At 40.1% G+C, this 14,240-nt stretch overlaps 1 protein-coding gene across 1 annotated transcript in view; it reads left to right on the top strand.

The window, feature by feature from the left end:
* Positions 1-14,240, top strand: part of NDUFS4 (NADH:ubiquinone oxidoreductase subunit S4) — a 124,943-nt gene that overhangs the window by 16,346 nt on the left and 94,357 nt on the right. The gene's annotated exons all lie outside the window — the stretch shown is intronic.

Genomic DNA, 14,240 nt, shown 5'->3' with positions numbered 1-14,240 from the left:
GCTGTGGCCTCTCCCGCCACGGAGCACAGGCTCCAGACGCGCAGGCTCAGCGGCCATGGCTCACGGGCCCAGCCGCTCCACGGCACACAGGATCCTCCTGGACCGGGGCACGAACCCGTGTCCCCTGCATCGGCAGGCGGACTCTCAACCACTGCGCCACCAGGGAAGCCCCTTTACTGCTATCTTTTAGGCTCTTGCTCCTGTCCCACTGTCTTCTCTGATTACCTTGGTGGTAGCCTTGTTGTCCATCTTATTAATGTGTTTCAGCATACCATGTTAGTGCATAGTTAGTAGTGGTATGGATACAATGTGCATCTGGGGTTATTTCACAAATTTCAGTTTTCTTTTCCTTTAGTTGAGACTTAAAACATTGGTATTCTGCTGCTGCTGAAGTTAATGGTTTAAGTACATCTTAGTTACTGCTTGTAAATGGCCCCTCTTTAGGGCTCAAGTTTTTATTTTGGTCCCCAATTTAATCTTTTGGTTTTGAGTTCAAACTGTTGATGTGGCCACCTCCCTTAAAATCTCTTTACTTAGTGTCCTTGACTCTAGCTTTGGGAAGAACTGCTTTCCAGAGATTTTCTTTTAACTCCCGATATTAGCCATGCTGCCAGGTTAATTCTTAGTTTCTTAGTTAATTAGCTTCTGGCTAATTCTGCCATTCTTAGCTTTTTCATACTTGAAATACTCTATTGGAGCCATAACATCTGTTAATACAGTAGTTAGGAGCACATGTTTTAGAGTCAACTACCGACATTTGAGTGCCACCTCTGACATTTCTTGCTCTGTGTCTACTTTGTGCCTGTTTTATGTTCTGTAAATTGGACATAATAATCTGTTTCATAAAGTGCTTGGGGCAGTGTGCAGCATGTGCTAAGGCCTAATAAATTGTAACAACAAAATTATCATCATCATTAACATCATCATTATTATTCTTTCTTTTGTGGCTTCTTTCTTTTAGTTTTTATTCCTTTCTTTCTTCCCCATCTCTTTTCCCCCCTCCTTTCATAAATCTTACCTATATTCTAGTTCCTCTTCCTGGATTATTAGAGCATCTTAGATTTTGCCTGTTTATTTACAGTATTTTATTCACTAGTATGTAAAAGATTTATCTGCACCTGGCTTTTTCCAGATCGTGACCTCCCATGCACTCCTCAGCTCAGTGTAATCTATTTTTGTATCCACCATTCCACTGAAATAGCTTTCATCAAGGTCGACAGTGAACCTGTTGCTAAATGAATAGACTCTTCTCAGTCCTTATCTTACATGACCGTTGCAATCCAAAAGGATGACTTTCTCATTCTTGAAAGATTCTTCCTTTCACTTCTATTTTGGCTTTCCTCCTCAGTTCCCTTTGAATGCCCATCATCTTTTGTCCATTCCTTGAACTGCTAGTGTTTCTCAGAGTTTGATTTATAGTTCTTTACTTTTATAAAAGTGTTTTACATTATATATTTTATATACACATGAATGTATGTAACATATATGTGTGTTGGGAAGCATAATGGCAAAATGAATTGATGTGGACTCACCATTCAATTTAAGAACTACCAATACCTTTATTCTTTGCATACTCTCTGTGATAGGCTGAATGATACCCATTTGGCCTAAAATCTCCATGTCTTTTTTAAAAAATATTTATTTATTTAGGTTGCACTGGGTCTTAGTTGCAGCTTGCATGGTCCTTAGTTGCGGCACATGGCCTTCTTAGTTGCAGCTTGCTGGGTCCTTAGTTGTGGCACATGGGCTCCTTAGTTGTGGCAGGTGGGCTCCTTAGTTGTGGCGTGCAAACTCTTAGTTGCGGCATGCATGTGGGATCTAGTTCCCTGACAAGGGATGGAACCCAGGCCCCCTGCATTGGGAGCGTGGAGTCTTAACCATTGTGCCACCAGGGAAGTCCCCAAAATGTCCATGTCTTAATCCCCAGAACATGTGAATATTACTGTTACCTTGGATGCAAAAGTGACTTTCTAGGTATGATTAAATTGAGGCTCTTGAGATAGGAAGTTATCCTATTGGGCCTGATGTAATCAAAATGGTTCACATAAGAAAGACACAGGAGGAGTCAGAGGAGAAGGAAATATCACCATGGAGGCAGAGACCAGAGTGATATGACCACATGGTAAGGCAGCCTGTAAGAGCTGGAAGACAAGGAACAGATTCTCCCCTGGCACCTTCGGAAGGAACCAGCCTTGCTGACACATTGATATTAGCCCTGTGAGACTCATTTTGGACTTCTGACCTCCAAAACTGTAAGAGAGTAAATTTGTGTTGTTTTAATCCACCAACTTTGTGGTAATTTGTTACAGCAGCAATAGGAAACTAGTACACTCTTCCTGTATCTCATTATCTAATGTGACTTCAGTTACCATCTATTTATATGAAAGCTTAAATGTATATAGTTCATTTGCATCATATACACTCTTCACAGAAGAAAGTCAACCCATATACATGGAAGATAAGAGTAGAAAATGTTTTAAAAGCATTTAAAAATTCAAGTTGGAGCTTTCATGTTCTACTTAATGATCATTTAGTACTCAACCAAAGAAACAGCAGTTTGTCCCAGTGCTAGAGGACTGGCTTATTAAGTGATGGTATGTGGGTCTCCACTGTGAGGTGAGAGGGCTTCCTAACGAATTTCCAAAGATAATTTTTACTGTTTGCAGTTTTTGCCTAACACACTGACTTTAGGGCCTACTTTCCATCTAAGATATGACTGCATCTTTTTCTTGAATTCTAGACCTTTAGAACTAACCACTTGGATTTTCCACAGGCATCTTAATCACAGCATATCTGAAACAATTTGATAATGATCATCTCTTCCACCACTTCATTCATTCTCCCTCTTAGTTACTGTCACCAACACCCAGCCAGTTATCTGAGGCAGAAACCTATGTATCATTCTTGTCTCCTCCCTCTCTTAGGCCTCCTATCAATGTCGTTCAATCCTAGTATTCATTTTCCTAACTCTCATTCAATTCCATCCTTACTGCAACTGCAGTTACTATCGTCCAGCCTCCTAACTGGTCTGCTTGCCATTGGTATTAATTTGTTCTCCATGTTGCCTGGAGGATAAAGTCCAAACTTCTTAACATGACACAGAGGCCTTCATATTCCCTGCTCACATCTTCTGTTCATTTTTTGGCATTCATCCTCTCCTCAGTTCCCTTCTGACCCAATCTCCAGCCATATACAAATTATATTTTGGTGTTTCTGAACTACTTGCTAATCCCTGACTCCTGGCATTTGTATGCTCTCTTACTCTCTCTTATGTGATTACAGTTCTGTCTGCTTAGACTCTTTCTTCTGCTTTCCCCTCTGTCCTTTCCTTCCCTTACTCCACCTCAACACCCTTTGCCTATTTAAGGTCTATTTATCCTTCAGGTGGCACTTTAACCATCACTTTCTCTAAGGAGCATTATTTGAATTCACAAGCTTAGGTTAAATACCAATTCTGTGTGGTCTTAGAGTGCCTTGTTCTTATGTCTTACCTCTTTCTAGTAATAGTTATGCTTCATTATGATTGCCTATTTCCTTGTCTGTGTTTCCCAATAGTCTTAAGTTCTTTGAGAGAAGGAACTATTTTCTTCACCTTTTTCCTTTCACAGTATAACACAGAACTTAGATTCTCACTAAACATCTGTGGGCTCATTTGATTATGCAATAGTATAGAAAATTTAAAATATTTCATAGCAGCATCTCCTTAAGCAGGGTAGCATTTTAGATTTTTGTTTTCCTTACGAAATAACTATTTGGGTTTTAAATGTAAGCATCATGGGCAATGATTTTATAGATTACTGGAAAATGATTACTTTTTTTCATTTTATGATGTGTCCTGCTTCTTCCTTATATTGAACAATAGTATTGCATATTGCAGACTTTATTGTTTTTTAATCCTTTTTTAAAAATTGAAGTATAGTTATTTACAGTGTTTCAGATGTACAGCAGTGATTCAGTTATACATATGTATCGATTCTTTTTCATTATATGTTATTACAAGGTAATGAATATAGTTGCCTGTGCTATACAGTAGGTCCTTGTTGTTTATCTGTTTTATATATAGTAGTATGTATCTGTTGATCCCAAATTCCTAATTTATCCCTCCCTCCCTTTCCCCTTTGGTAACCATAAGTTTGGTTTCTATGTCTGTGAGTTTATTTCTGTTTTGTAAATAAGCTCATTTGTATCATTTTCTTAGATTCCACATATAAGTGATGTCATATGGTATTTGTCTTTCTCTGTCTAAGTTACTCAGTATGATAATCTCTGGGTCCATCCATGTTGCTGCAAATGACATTATTTCATTCTTTTTTATGGCTGAGTAATATTCCATTGTATATATATGTGTGTGTGTGTGTGTGCGCGTGCACGTGCATATGCTACATTTTCTTTATCCATTCATCAGTGGACTTTTAGGTTGATTCCGTGTCTTTGCTATGGTAAATAATACTGTTATGAACATTGGGGTGCATGTATCTTTTGGAATTAGTGTTTTCTTCAGATATATGCCCCGGAGTAGGCTTGCTGGATCATATGGTAATGCTATTTTCAGTTTTTTAAGCAACCTCCATATTGTTTTCCATAATGGCTGCACCAATTTACATTCCCACGAACAGTGTAGGAGTAGGAGGGTTCCCTTTTCTTCACATTCTCTCCAGCATTTATTATTTGTAGACTTTTTAATGATGGCCATTCTGACTGGTGTGAGATGATGCCTCATTGTAGTTTTGATTTTGCATGTCTCTAATAACTAGTGATGTTGAGCATCATTTCCTGTGCCTGTTGGCCATCTGTATGTCTTCTTTGGAGAAATGTCTATTTAGGTCTTCTGCCCATTTTTTTTTTTTTTTTTTCTTTGCGGTATGCGGGCCTCTCACTGTTGTGGCCTCTCCCATTGTGGAGCACAGGCTCCAGACGCGCAGGCTCAGTGGCCATGGCTCCCGAGCCTAGCCACTCTGTGGCATGTGGGATCTTCCCGGACCAGGGCACGAACCCATGTCCCCTGCATCGGCAGGCAGACTCTCAATCACTGCGCCACCAGGGAAGCCCTCTGCCCATTTTTTGATTGGGTTGTTTGTTTTTTTGATATTGAGCTGCATGAGCTGTTTATATATTTTGGAAATTAATCCCTTTTTGTTGTGTTGTTTGCAAATATTTTCTCCCATTCTGTAGGCTGTCTTTTTGTTTTGATTATGATTTTCTTTGCTGTGCAAAAGCGTTTAAGTTCAACTAGGTTTCATTTGTTTACTTTTGCTTTTGTTTTCATTACTGTAGGAGACAGATCCCCAAAAAATATTGCTGTGGTTTATGTCAAAGAGAGTTCTGCCTACATATTCCACTACGAGTTTTATAGTATCCAGCCTTACATGTAGGTTTTTAATCCATTTTGAGTTTTATTTTTGTATTTTGTGTTAGAGAATGTCCTAATTTCATTCTTTTGCAAATAGCTGTCTAGTTTTCCCAGCACCATTTATTGAAAGACTGTCTTTTCTCCGTTGTATATTCTTGCCTCCTTTGTCATGGATTAATTGACCATAAGTGTGTGGGTTTATTTCTGGGCTTTCTGCCTTGTTCCATTGATCTATGTGTCTGTTTTTGTGCCAGTACCATACTGTTCTGATTACTGTAGCTTTGTAGTATAGTCTGAAGTCAGGACGCGTGATCCCTTCAGCACCATTCTTCTTTCTCAAGATTGTTTTGGCTATTCAGGGTCTTTTGTGTTTCCATACAAATTAAAAAAATTTTTTGTTTCAGTTCTATGAAAAATGTCATTGGTAAACTGATAGGATTGCATTGAATCTGTAGACTGCCTTGGGTAGAATGGTCATTTTAATAATATTCAGTCTTCCAATCCAAGAACACAGGTATATCTTCCCATCTGTTGTGTCATCTTCAGTTGCTTTCAGCAGTATCTTACAGTTTTTGGAGTACAAGGCTTTTGCCTCCTTAGGTAGGCTTATTCCTAGGTATTTTATTTTTTCTGATGTGATGGTAGATGGGATTGTTTCCTTAATTTCTCTTTCTGATATTTTGTTGGTTACTGTATATACAAATGCAAAAGATTTATGTATTCTAATTTTTTATTCTGCAATTTTAGTGAATTCACTGATGAGTTCTAGTAGTTTTCTGGTGGCGTCTTTAGGATTTTCTATGTATAGTATCATGTCATCTGCAAACAGTGGCAGTTTTACTTTTTTCTTTACAATTTGGATTCCTTTTGTTTGTTTTTCTTCTCTGATTGCTGTAGCTAGGACTTCCAAAACTATGTTGAATAAAAGTGGCAAGAGTGGACATCGTTGTCTTGTTCCTGATCTTAGAGGAAATGCTTTCAGCTTTTCACTGTTGAGTATGATGTTAGCTGTGGGTTTGTCATATATGGCCTATATTATATTGAGGTAGGTTCCCTCTATGTCTGGAGAGTTTTTATCATAAATGGATGTTGAATTTTATCAAAAGCTTTTTCTGCAACTATTGAGATGACCATAGGGTTTTATTCTTCAGTTTGCTGATGTGGTGTATCACTGATTGACACTGATTGATTTGTGGATATTGAAAAATCCTTGCATCTCTGGGATGAATCCCATTTCATCATGGTGTATGATCCTTTTAATGTATTGTTGGATTCAGCTTGCTAGTATTTTGTTGAGGATTTTTGCATCTATGTTCATCAGTGATATTGACCTGTAATTTTGTTTTTTTGTGATATCCTTGTTTCAAACTTTATCTTGTGGAAATATTTACTAAAACGTGTAAGTGGAATTCTGTCAGAAAGACAGCTTTTTGGTGAATTGGGTCTTCACTATGACTCCAAAGTTTTCCATCAAAGGCAGAATGGAAAAGATGGAAATGTACTGCAAATTTAAATAATTGCCAGTAGTAATTTTTTTCTGTCTAAATAGCTCTGTAGCTATTATAATGTAGATTTTGGAGTGGCACAGTAGACAATATACAGAATAAATCCTGACTTGAGACTGAGAATAACTTTCTTCTGTTATAGTCCACATTAAGCAAACCACATGATTTTACTTAGTTAAATTTGTTCAGTTCTATTTATTTTAGAAATAAAAGCAAGTATGGAATCTATTAGTGTTTAAAGCAGCGGTCCCCAACCTTTTTGGCACCAGGGACTGGTTTTATGGAAGATAGTTTTTCTATGGATGGGGAAGGAGGGATGGTTCAGGTGGTAACACGAGCTTTATAGTTCAGGTGCTAATGTGAGCTGTGGGGAGCCGCAGATGAAGCTTCACTTGCTTGCCTGCTGCTCACCTCCTGCTGTGTGGTCCAGTTCCTAACAGGCCGCAGGCCGGTGTTGGTCTGGGGCCCAGGGGTTGGGGACCCCCAGTTTAAAGGATTTTCGAATACTGTAGATATGATTAAATGTTACCATTTCATTTAATTTACTGGAAAGGAGTAGGGAGGAGGTAAAATAAGAAGCACTGGTGGAAAAATAAGCATTTGGGGAAAATACAGATGATTTTTCAGCCACTATTTAAATTACTGGCTTTGTGGGACTATACCTAATTTAGAAATAAACTATGAGCATATTTGCCAAGACTGTACCACACACAATAGGCACTAATTGTGTGAATGAGTCAAAGTAATATGCTAAACCTTTTGTAATTCCCTTCTCAAGCCTATAACGTTGGATGCTCAATGAAAACAAAAGTATCTGGACAGCATGGGAAACATCGTTAAAGAAGTTTTTCCTGACAACCGTACCATATCCCACTACATCTCCCACTCCCCAATGGACAGTTTTTCCTTTATTCATAGAAAAGCACCTTGATATACCTTTATCATAGTAATTACCACTAGCATTCAAAGCAGTGACATTGAAAATACTGTTTATGTTTGCCTTCCTACCAGTAAAATCTTTAAAACCAGCTACTGGGTCTAGCATTGTGCATAAGATCTAGTAGACTTTTCAGTAGATGTTTGATGAATTGAGAATAGGATTTAGAATCTTGGTATACATTCTTAAGTATATATGGTCAATAGAGTTCAGCTGGGCGTTTTCAACACATACACTGTTTTGTAGTTGATAAGTACTGTCTCTCCTGTGATGTTTCAAACTTGTCTTCAGAGTATTTTATTGTCTGGATGTCAGCATAACCAAAACTTTTTTTTTTTTGTGGTACGCGGGCCTCTCACTGTTGTGGCCTCTCCCGTTGTGGAGCACAGGCTCCGGACGCGCAGGCTTAGCGGCCATGGCTCACGGGCCCAGCCGCTCTGCGGCATGTGGGATTTTCCCAGACTGGGTCACAAACCCGTGTCCCCTGCATCGGCAGGCGGACTCTCAACCACTGCGCCACCAGGGAAGCCCCAAAATATTTTAAAGTTAAAACCTCTTTGGGAATTCCCTGGCTGTCCCATGGTTAGGACTCAGTGCTTTCACTACTGGGGGCCCAGGTTTGATCCCTGGTCGGCAAACTAAGATCCTGCAAGCCTTGGGCCACGTATGGCATTGTGACTTTGTTAACACTATATTGCATATTTGAAAGTTGCTAAGAGAGTAAAACTTAAAAGTTCTTATCGTAAGAAAAAGGATTTGTAACTATGGTGGTGGTGTTAACTCGACTTATTTCTGCTGATCATTTCACAGTATATGTAAATATCAAATCATTATGTTGTACATCTGGAACTAATACACTGTTCACTTCAATTAAAAAAATCTTTAGGTGAATATTTTTAAAAGATAGAATGTTATTATGAAAAGTCTGGAAATTTCATTCATGTCTCATTTGTTTTGTTTTTTAAATAGATCTTTATTGGAGTGTAATTGCTTCACAATACTGTGTTAGTTTCTGTTGTGTACTAAAGTGAATCAGCCATATGCATATATATGTCCCCATATCCCCTCCCTCTTGAGCCTCCCTCCCATCCTCGCTATCCCACCCCTCTAGGTCATCGCAAAGCACTGAGCTGATATCCCTGTGCTATGCTGCTGCTTCCCACTAGCTAACTATTTTACATTCAGTAGTGTATATATGTCGATGCTACTCTCACTTCACCCCAGCTTTCCTTTTCCACCCTGTGTCATCAAGTCTGTTCTGTATGTCTACATCTTTATTCCTGCCCTGCAACTAGGTTCATCAGTACCTTTTTTTTTTTTTAGATTCCATATATATGCGTTAGAATACAGTATTTGTTTTTCTCTTTCTGACTTACTTCACTCTATGTGACAGACTCTAGGTCCATCCACCTCACTACAAATAACCCAATTTCGTTTCTTTTTATGGCTGAGTAATATTCCACTGTATATATGTGCCACAGCTTCTTTATCTGTTTATCTGTTGATGGACATTTAGGTTGGTTCCATGTCCTGGCTATTGTAAATAGTGCTGCAGTGAACATTGTGGTACATGACTTTTGGAATTATGGTTTTCTTAGGGTAAATGCCCAGTAGTGGGATTGCTGGGTAATATGGTAGTTCTATTTTTAGCTTTCTAAGGAACCTCCATAGTGTTTTCCATACTGGCTGTATCAATTTACATTCCCACGAACAGTGAGGGAGGGTTCCTTTTTCACTACACCCTTTCTAGCATTTATTGTTTCTAGATTTTCTGATGATGGCCATTCTGACCAGTGTGAGGTGATATCTCATTGTAGCTTTGATTTGCATTTCTCTAATGATTAGTGATGTTGAGCATCTTTTCATGTGTTCGTTGGCAATCTGTTTATCTTCTTTGGAGAAATATCTATTTAGGTCTTCTGCCCATTTTTGGATTGGGTTGTTTGTTTTTTTGATATTGAGCTGCATGAGCTGCTTGTGTATTTTGGAGATTAACCCTTTGTCAGTTGCTTCATTTTCAAATATTTTCTCCCATTCTGAGGATTGTCTTTTTGTCTTACATATGGTTTCCTTTGCTATGCAAAAGCTTTCAAGTTTCATTAGGTCCCATTTGTTTATTTTTGTTTTTATTTCCATTTCTCTAGGAGGTAGGTAAAAAAGGATCTTGCTGTGATTTATGTAAAAGAGTGTTCTGCCTATGATTTCCTCTAAGAGTTTTATAGTGTCTGGCTTTGCATTTAGGTCTTTAATCCATTTTGAGTTTATTTCTGTGTATGGTGTTAGGGAATGTTCTAATTTCATTCTTTTACATGTAGCTGTCCAGTTTTCCCAGCACCACTTATTGAAGAGGCTGTCTTTTCTCCATTGTATATTCTTGCCTCCTTTCTCAAAGATAAGGTGATCATATGTGTGTGGGTTTATCTCTGGGCTTTCTATCCTGTTCCAGTGATCTATATTTCTGTTTTTGTGCCAGTAACATACTGTGTTGATTACTGTAGCTTTGTGGTATAGTTTGAAGTCGGGGAGCCTGATTCCTCCAACTCCATTTTTCTTTCTCAAGATGGTTTTGAGTATTTGGGGCCTTTTGTGTTTCCACACAAAAGGCCCCAAATTGTACAAATTGAATTGTACAAATTGAATTGTAAAATTTTTCTAATTTGTGAAGAACGCCATTGGTAGTTTGATAGGGGTTACATTGAATTTCTAGATTGCTTTGGGTAGTATAGTCATTTTCACAATATTGATTCTTCAATCCAATAACATGGTATATTTCTCCATCTGTTTATGTCATCTTTGATTTTTTTTTTTCTTTTTTGCGGTATGCGGGCCTCTCACTGTTGTGGCCTCTCCCGTTGTGGAGCATAGGCTCTGGACGCGCAAGCTCAGTGGCTATGGCTCACGGGCCCAGGCACTCCGCGGCATGTGGGATCTTCCCAGACCGGGGCACGAACCCGTGTCCCCTGCACCGGCAGGTGGACTCTCAACCACTGCACCACCAGGGAAGCCCATCTTTGATTTCTTTCATCAGTGTTTTATAGTTTTCTGAGTACCAGTCTTTTGCCTCCTTATGCAGGTTTATTCCGAGGTATTTTATTCTTTTTGTTGTGATGGTAAATGGGATTGTTTCCTTAATTTCTCTTTCTCATTTTTGGTTGTTGGCGTGTAAGAATGCCAGAGATTTCTGTGCATTAATTTCGTATCCTGCAACGTTACCAAATTCATTGGTTCTAGTAGTTTTCTGGTGGCATATTTAGGATTTTCTATGTATAGTACCATGTCATTTGCAAACAGTGACAGTTTTACATCTTCTTTTCCAATTTGTATTCCTTTTATTTCTTTTTCTCCTCTGATTGTCATGCTTAGGACTTCCAAATCTATGTTGAATAACAGTGGCGAGAGTGGACATCTTTGTCTTATTCCGGATCTTAGTGGAAATGCTTTCAGTTTTTCTCCATTGAGTTTGATGTTTGCTGTGGGTTTGTTGTATATGGCCTTTATTATGTCGAGGTAGGTTCCCTCTATGCCCATTTTCTGGAGAGTTTTTATCATAAGTGGGTGTTGAATTTTGTCAGAAGCTTTTTATGCATCTGTTGAGATGCTCATATTGTTTTTTTGGGTTTTTTTTTTGCGGTATGTGGGCCTCTCACTGTTGTGGCCTCTCCCGTTGCGGAGCACAGGCTTTGGATGTGCAGGCTCAGCGGCCATGGCTCAAGGGCCTAGCTGCTCCTCGGCATGTGGGATCTTCCCAGACCGGGGCACGAACCCGCATTTCCTGCATGGGCAGGTGGACTCTCAACCACTGTGCCACCAGGGAAGCCCGCTCATATGGTTTTTATTACTTAATTTGTTAATGTGGTGTATCACAGTGATTGATTTGCGTATATTGAAAAATGCTTGCATACCTGGGGTAAATTCCACTTGATCATGGTGTGTGATCCTTTTGATATGTTGTTGGATTCTGTTTGCTAGTATTATTTTGAGGGTTTTTGCATCTATGTTCATTAGTGATATTGGTGTATAATTTTTTTTTTGGGGGGATATGTTTTGATGTCAGTGTGATGGTGGCTTCATAGAATGAATTTGGGAGTGTTTCTCCCTCTGCAATTTTTTGGAAGATTTTGAGCAGGGTCGGTGTTACCTCTTCTCTAAATGTTTCATAGAATTTACCTGTGAAGCCATCTGGTCCTGGACTTCTGTTTGTTGGAAGATTTTAAATTATGGTTTCAATTTCATTAGTGGAGTTTGTAGGCTGTTGGGTAGAGCTGGGTCTTGGTGCTGATATGAGGACCTCTGTGAGACCTCACTCTGATGAATATTCCCTGGGATCTGAGATTCTCTGTTAGTCCATTGGTTCTGACACAGAGCTTCCACCGCAGGAGCCTCGGGCCAACCCCTGGCTCGTGAACTAAGATCCCACAAGCTGCGTGGGGTGGGGGGAAAAAAAATAGAGAGCAAAAACAAAGTAAATAATAAAATTAGACTAGGCAACTAACAGATATGTTAGAAAGAATATAAAAATAAAAATATATGTGAATCAACAACTGGAAGTTACAACAGTACCACAGTAGTAAAAAAGAGGAGGTAGAAGAGAAAAAAAAAAGGAAAAAAAAAGGTCGGGGGAAGCCTTGGTTGTGGAGGGTGGGGCCTAAGCAAGGGCAAGGTTTGGGCAGTCGGTGAGGCCTATGCTTAGGACCCACAGGGCTGGAAAAGGCCCTGGGGGCTGTGAGGGGTGGGGCTGAGGCTCAAAGAACGGAAGGGGCCCAGGCGCGCCCCCCTACCCCTGGTCTCAGAGGGTGAGGGACCTCACCTTGTAGCCCAGCAGGTTTCCTGTGCTTGAGTGGTCGGGGCAAATGCCCTCCTCTCCTCTCCTGCTCCTCTGTCCCGGAGGGCCCCTCCCACCTGCCTCTCCTGAACTCCCCTCAGCCTCTTTCCTATGCCCCCAGGACCAGTGCGGCCAGTGGGAGAGGGGACCTCCTTCCTGTGTCCCCAGGACCAATGTGGCTGTGCACCCTTGGAGGGCAGGGGACCAGCCTGGGAGTCAGCAGGCTCCCTGGCCCAAGTGGGCAGGGCAAACGCCCTCCACTCCTCTGCCACTCCTCCCGGATGGCTCCTCCCACCTGCCTCTCCTGATCTGCCCGGCCTCCCTCCTGTGCCCCCAGGACCAATGTGGCTGGGGTGAGGGGGGCCTTGGAGGGCAGGGGACCGGCCTGCGAACTCAGCAGCCTCCCCAGGCCGCATGGGCGGGGCAAATGCTTGCACTCTTCTTCTGCTTCTCCCGGAGGGCCCCTCCCAGCTACCCATCCTGATCTCCCTGGCCTCGGGAGCCCCAATCCTGTCTGGCTTCCACTTCTCCTACCTGCCCTGTCCCCGCATGTTCTACCAGTTCACTTGGGGGTTCCTTCCATCTCCTTGGGCATCAGGGTCCCCCACCAGCAGCTGGCAGGTGCCCTCGTTGTGGGGAGATGGTAACTTGGTGTCTTCCCACACCACCATCTTGACTCCACCCCCATATTTCATTTTCTTATTGACTATATCAGTTTTGTGATTGAAATGAAATTGCATATACAGACCTGAAAATACTTCTTGTATAAAAGTCATAGACTTAAGCATTTAGTTAAGTAATTTATATAGGGAAATCATTGAGAGTTCTAAGTACTCTGTTCAGGTCTAGTAGTCTATTATTTCATTGGATTTGGATAAATTAAGAAAAAATTTTCTTTTTTTGTTGAAGTATAATTTGTTATATTAGTTTCAGCTGTGCAACATAGTAATTCAGTATTTTTATACATTACAAAATGATTAGTATAGTAAGTCTAGTTATCATCTGTCACCATACAAATTTATTACAGTATTACTGACTATACCCCCTAAACTGTACATTACATCCGTATGACTTACTTATTTTATAACTGGTCATTTGTACCTCTTAAGTATTTCTTAGCTATTTGTCTCATCCTCCTCATCCCCTCCCCACTAAGAACTACTGGTTTGTTCTCTGCATCTATGAATCTGTTTCTGTTTTGTTATGTTTGTTCATTTGTTTTGTTTTTTTAGATTCCACATACAAGTGAAATCATACAGAATTTGTCCTTCTCTGCCTGACTTATTTCACTAAGTATACTATCCTCTAGATTCATCTGTATTGTCTCAAATGGCAAGATTTCATTCTTGTTTATGGGTGAGTAATAGTCCATTGTTTATATACACTATATCTTCTTTATTCATTCATCTATGGATGGATACTTAGTTTGCTTCCTTATCTTGGCTATTGTAAATAGTGCTGTGGTGAACATAGGGGTGCAAATATCTTTCTGAATTAGTTTTTGTTTTCTTCAGAAAAATACCCAGATGCAGAATTGCTGGACCATATGATAGTTCTGTTTTTAAATTTGGCAAGGGGAACTTCCATACTGTTTTCCATGGTGAGTGTACCAATTTACATTCCTGC

This window comes from Lipotes vexillifer, unplaced genomic scaffold (assembly GCF_000442215.2).
Source record: "Lipotes vexillifer unplaced genomic scaffold, Lipotes_vexillifer_v1.1 scaffold208, whole genome shotgun sequence".
NCBI lineage: Eukaryota > Metazoa > Chordata > Mammalia > Artiodactyla > Lipotidae > Lipotes > Lipotes vexillifer.
Note: the sequence above shows the minus strand (reverse complement) of the source record. Positions and strands in the feature narration are given on the sequence as shown.